Raw genomic sequence first — 6,126 nt, 5'->3', positions numbered from 1 at the left:
GGGCCGAAGGGCCTGTACTGTCCTATGTTTCTTTATGTTTACCATTTAAAAAAATTACATCTGCACAGTTGTCAGATAAAAAAAGTCAAATTTTTGGAGATAAAGTAGATTGAATCAGAAATTTAAATAAAAGGTTTTCAAGCGGAGTGCAGCATCCCAAGTCCTTCCAATAAACCTGTTTGGTCACATTATAGATGCATCTTCCATGGCCATCAAGTCCTGCAAAGGAGCTTGAACCCAGAGCTTCTGAGATGCATCACAAGACTTTCCCTAACTTTAGGCTGGTATGCAAAATTTCTACTAATGCCTTGATCACATCTATTCTCCTTGGAGTATTTCTATTTGTTTAAATATAGGTTTCATGACATGGTTAGAGAAGATATTTTATACAATAGTGTGTATTTTTATTGGCTTAACAACAAATATCAATTATTTCACAAAGGCTACTTGAAGTAAATCAAAAGATTATTGTTATTGATAGATTTTATTGTATTATCTTAGTCTGAAAGGTGTCAAATTTTACTTTATAATGCTTTGTCTTGGTGTTTTATGTTAAAGGTGCTTTATAAATACAACTTGTGTTATTTTTAGACTGGCACTGATACCAATTTAGCATAACAGAATAAAAATTAAGGCCATGAATCAGAGGCTGGCACAGATCAATGTTTGAAATTGCTTAGGGATGTTAATGGTATGTGCTTTATGTGATAGCGATTATTTTTTCAACTTGGGTAGGAGGAACAAGTTTTCTCTATTTTAAAATAAATACAATTCACTCCTTAATGGCTCAGCTAAAGCAGCGAGTAGCTGAACCTCACAGAGGGAAAGATGTGAAGCTCGATCTCTAAATTGCACCAAATGTATTGATCTTGGCAATTCTAGGGTAGGAAAGGGAAATCACCAGAGGATTTCAACTCCTGATGACTAATAAGCCAGAAACACCATGTGAGGAAGGGTTACAATCAGCAGTAGAGTTCATAGAATCTACAGTGCAGAACGAAGCCACTTGGCCTACCAAGCCTGCACCCACCCAGGTCCTATCCCCTTAACCCCACACATTACCCTGCTAATCCTCCTGACACCAACGGTCAATTCAGCATGGCGAATCAACCTAACCCACACATCTTTGGATTGTGGGAGGAAACCAGTACACCTGGAAGAAATCCATACAAACACGGGGAGAATATGCAAACTCCACACTGACAGTGACCTGAGGCCGGAATCGAACCTGGTCTCTGGCGCTATGAGGCAGTAGTGTTAACCACTGTGCCACCCATGTTTTACAATTCTGCTGCTGCTCCCTTTGATGATAGTGCATTCAGTAGTACAATAAAATCTTCAAATGCGAGAGCTGTATATGACTGAAAATTTACAATATCCCAACATTATATTTGTGTGGCATCAATGGATTTTCTGATAAAAACAAATAAATTTCACCTTCTACTGGGAGACACTTTGACCCCAGATTTCAGAAGCTTTTGATTTTTCAGACCATTAGAGAAAGCTTCCTTAAACTTCACTGATGCATTAGTAACTGTGCACCTAATGCGGTGTAAGGCATAATGACCCAGAAAGTCCCAAGATTGATTGCTGGTTTGCTATGAGTTAGTTGTTCTCTGCTAGTGTAAAAATAAGAATTTAGTTCTACTTTTGTACAGCTGAAAGAACACAGATCTTGGCTCCTTATGGCTGCTATGTTTTTTATAGAAAGAAGAAAAGATAAAAAAGATTTGCTCAGATATAGTGTCTTTCACAACCACAGGTTTTTACAGCCTTTAGTGTTTTCTAGCCAATTAAGTATTTCTGAAGTGTAGTGACTGTTGCAAATGTAGGAAATGCAGAAAATTCTGTTCCTTGGCCCAAATCAGTTTGAGCTTTGAGCAATGGCACAGTGGTTAACACTGCTATCTCACAATGCCAAGGACCCGGGATTGATTCCGGCCTTGGGTGACAGTGTGGAGTTTGCATGTTCTCACTGTATCCGTGTGGGTTTTCTCAAGGTACTCCAGTTTCCTCCCACAATCCAAAGATTGCAGGTCAATTAGATTGGCCATGTTCAATTGCCTGATAGTGTCCTAAAATGTGAGGTTATAGGGATAGAGTGGGGAAAAGGACCTGAGTAAGGTACTCTGTCAGAGAGAGTTGGTGCAGACTTGTGGGCCGAATGTCCTCCTTCTGCACTCTAAGGATTCTGAGAGGCAGTTCCTACAAATTTTAAATCTGTACTAGATTTTTTTTGTTTAAATTTGTCACCGCTGTAATGTAGAAGCTGTTGCACCTAATTTGCTCACAGCAAGGTTTTATGAAGAACAATGAGACAGTGACCAAATAATCTATTTTTAATTATGTTGATTGAGGGATAAAAATTGGCCTGAACACCCCTGCTCTTATTGGAATTAGTGCCATGGGATTCCATACATCCACCTGAGCTAGCAGTAGAACCTTGATTTAATTTCTCATCTGAAAGACCGTAGCCCTGGCAGTGTAGTGCTCCGTCCACAATGCACTGAACTGTCAGCCTTCGTTTTGTGCTGAAGTCTGTGTATTGGGTCTTGAACTCACAACCTTCTAACTCATGGAAGAGTTCTCCCATTGATCCAAGGCTGACATTTTAATAATGTTGTTCATGGTGCTAACTTGAAGGCATCTTTGGCGTCTCTGCACGCGCACACTTGCCGTACATGTGCAGTCTTCCTCACCGGTTAGGTATAGGATAGTGTGTTGAGGGACATTCAAACTTTCCTTATCGTTTTTAGTAAGCCCCAGGCATAAATTAAATCTTGAGATGACCAAGCAGTAATCAGATGCCAGATCTGATCTTTTTTAGGATTTAATCAAAAGAAGCCCCACAAACCACACAGAATGTGCCATTAAAAGCAGGAAACAACTTTCTACTCCATGTGCTCCAAAACTGATATCGTAAGTGATTTAATCAAAAGTATGAGGTGTTGGCATGCTAAATGCATTCTGCTAACTAAAAGATCCCCTAAAGCTGGGAAAAGAACTCTCATTTTAGATTTGATTAATTTTTTTTACATCAAGATTGTCCTTGTGTTGTCTGCTTTGTCATGTTTGTAAGCTGGAAACAAAGCGAAAGTTTGGTCTCTGAGCCCATTCTGGATCTCTGTGTCCAGGGATTGGCCAGATGGGTGCCAAACCGGGTTGGATGAGGATTTCGTGCCTGTATCCTGCCAAAGATGCCTTTGTGTCAGCACCATGAACAACAGTGTTTGCTGACAGCCTTGGATCAGTGGGAGCACTCTCAGTTGAATGAACCATTTAACATAATAAGCTTTGATGTTTACTGGGTTGCTGTTTTAATAAATTCCATTGTCTTAAACGATCATGATTAGTGCTTCATTTGAATTCTAAAATTGCATTTTCAAGAAGCATCTGGCATAGATTTAACCCTTTCCAGTTGAATTGAATTTATAATCAACATTTTACTACAAATTACATTGACATTTTTCTTTGAAAAGTAATTGGCCCCCCAAAATTAGCAGACATTGTCTGTTTTATAGATGTGGAGAGCCATAATTAGGGCTTTGGGATGCTGCTCAATATTTTCAAAAGCCATGTCTAAAATAAATAGGTGTCAGTCTGTGCAAATAGCACGGTCATTGTTGAGTATGTCAACGAACAAGAAGGAATACATTCCTGACTTCATGCCATGCAGATACAGCATCAAATTTTAGACAGCCTTTTCAGCACAATACCTATTGAGCAGGCCAAGATCCAATTACAGGCTTCCTCTAAAACAATCGTATTCACAAATAGATTTCTTGGTAGCCTTTCAACAAGGGTAAGGGAGTATTCCCAGGGTATTGGCCAAGAGTTTTTCCTCATCCTTCATTACTCAAAACAGATTACCTGTTCATTTATGTGGAACTTTGCTGTGCATAAATTGGCAGCATGTTTGCTTATCAACTATTTTTGAGGCTGCAAAGTACTTAAAGTTTATTTATTGTTCGCAAGCAGGCTTACATTCACACTGCAATGAGATTACTTGAAAATCTTCTAGTTGCCACACTCTGGCGCCTATTCAGGTTCACTGAGGGAGAATTTAGCATGGTTAATGCATCTAACCTTTGGGATGTTCCGAGGATGCGAATCACACATAGTCATAAAGTACAGAAGGACACCATGCTGCCCATCATGCCGTGTACAAGCTGTATGGAAGAGCTATCCCATTAGTTCAATTTCTCTGCTCTTTCCATTTTTTTCAAGTGTGTATATATATATATTATGATTTCCTTTTGAGAATTACCACTGAATCTGCTTCAACCACTATTTCATGTAGTGTGTTCCAGGTTATAACAACTTGATGTGTTGAGAAATTTCTCCTCATCTCCTCTTTGGTTTTCCTGCCAATTATGTTAAATCCTTTGTCCACTGGTTACTAATCTTCCTGCCAGTAGAAACAATTTTCCCTTATTTGCCATAATAATTTTGAACACCTTTATTAAATCCTTCCATAACTGATAGCCTCCCTTGTCGTTGAGTCATCGTCATTGATGGCACAAAAGGAAGCCATTTGGCTCACCAAGTTTGTACTATTAATACCCAAACCAGAAACTCCAAGGTGTTTTGTGAAGTTAACCTAGACCCCAAGTTTTACATTTGATTTTGGCATTGCTGAGCATAAGGTGTTTTCATTCCAGGTATGATTCAAGTGACCCACCAGGAAGCATTTATCAAACAAAGTCTATTTAAGCACAAATTAAAATATAACAAAAAGAAGTAGCATAACTTTTACCAATTACATGATGAAAATGCATTTCTGAAAGGCACAGTATTGTCACAGTGTCTCAATATAACTGAAACTGTTCATCACTGACTTCATTCTGGTAAGGTCAACATGCACCAGCTTCAACGTCTTGACATCCTTCTTAGAGTAGATGCCCAGAATTAAACACAGAACCCCAGCTGAGATCTAACCAGGAATTTATGAAGGTTTAACTTCCTAACGTGGGTACTATGCCTCTATTTATAATGCCAAGGATCCTGTATACCATTTTAATAGCTTGGCCAATTTGTCCTGAAAGGAACAGCAAATGCAAGGCTTTTTTTTCTTTTTGTTTTGAAAGTACTTTAAAATTTTATCACAGGGCTAGTAGAGACAGTCTTTAGAGATCTTGGCCAGAAAAGTTGCTCTGTATGTTCCCTGATACTCAGTATGATTTACAAGACCTAGGCAAATGTGGCAACAATAATTCTGAGAAATTTTTATTTGGTTGAAGATGTGTTTCTCATGTTAACCAATTTGTCTCCTATAGCATAAAGATTTATTATGATAGAGCACACTCAAAAATTATGCATTGGACAATGTGACCCTTGAAATAGCCTTAATATGTAAAGTTTCCTCCCTTTATGTATGGATACCTTATTGCCAACCCGTAAAGGTTCCATACCTAAAACACCAAGTGTTAAATGGGAAGAAATTATCTTTGGTGTTGACACATACAAGTTGGATGTGTCTATTTATTTGAATTTGGAAATTGAATTACATTAATACATGGAAAGGACCCTTAAATACATTTTGTAAAGCAAACCAGGACATTCAGAAAGATGAAATGAATGACAAGTTTAGAGCTGTGTTAAATTGTACCTAAAGCAGCTTGGTCCTATGGCATACTGAAGTGTATCGTGAACTTGGAAATTTGTTCTTTGTTGAGGATAGGTGTTCAATACTTCTGATAGTACGTCTGTTTAACAGTGTTTAGCTTGTGTAAATCATTTGTCCTTCGTGTTCCCAAAGCATCCAGTGGGGCTGACAGCATGTAGATGAATTGATTAACTTGTTTGGCCATCAAGGGCATTTGGTTGCGCTGACTTAAAACCTACACTATCTTCCTCCTTGTTTAATTTAGGGCTGGAGTGAGGAGAGAACTTTCATGTCCAATCTGTGATGGGAAATAAATGGCCTTTTATCTTGAAGAAAGATGATACTTTCGGAATGAAGATGAGTAGTTTTGTAGGCTGAGTTTAATTGGGAGTTCTATTAACACTTAGGGAAATTAGTTTCACATTAAAAGCCTGTCTTTGAAAGATACTGTTTTTAATGAGGTACATAATCGGGATTTGATATCAATGATGTTAAAAAGGTAATGTCAATCCTATTCCTAT

The sequence above is a fragment of the Carcharhinus amblyrhynchos genome, chromosome 20 (genome assembly GCF_965287045.1).
Source record: "Carcharhinus amblyrhynchos chromosome 20, sCarAmb.v2.hapA, whole genome shotgun sequence".
NCBI classification, from domain to species: Eukaryota; Metazoa; Chordata; class Chondrichthyes; order Carcharhiniformes; family Carcharhinidae; genus Carcharhinus; species Carcharhinus amblyrhynchos.
The sequence above is the reverse complement of the archived record's forward strand: the minus strand, read 5'-3'. Positions refer to the sequence as shown.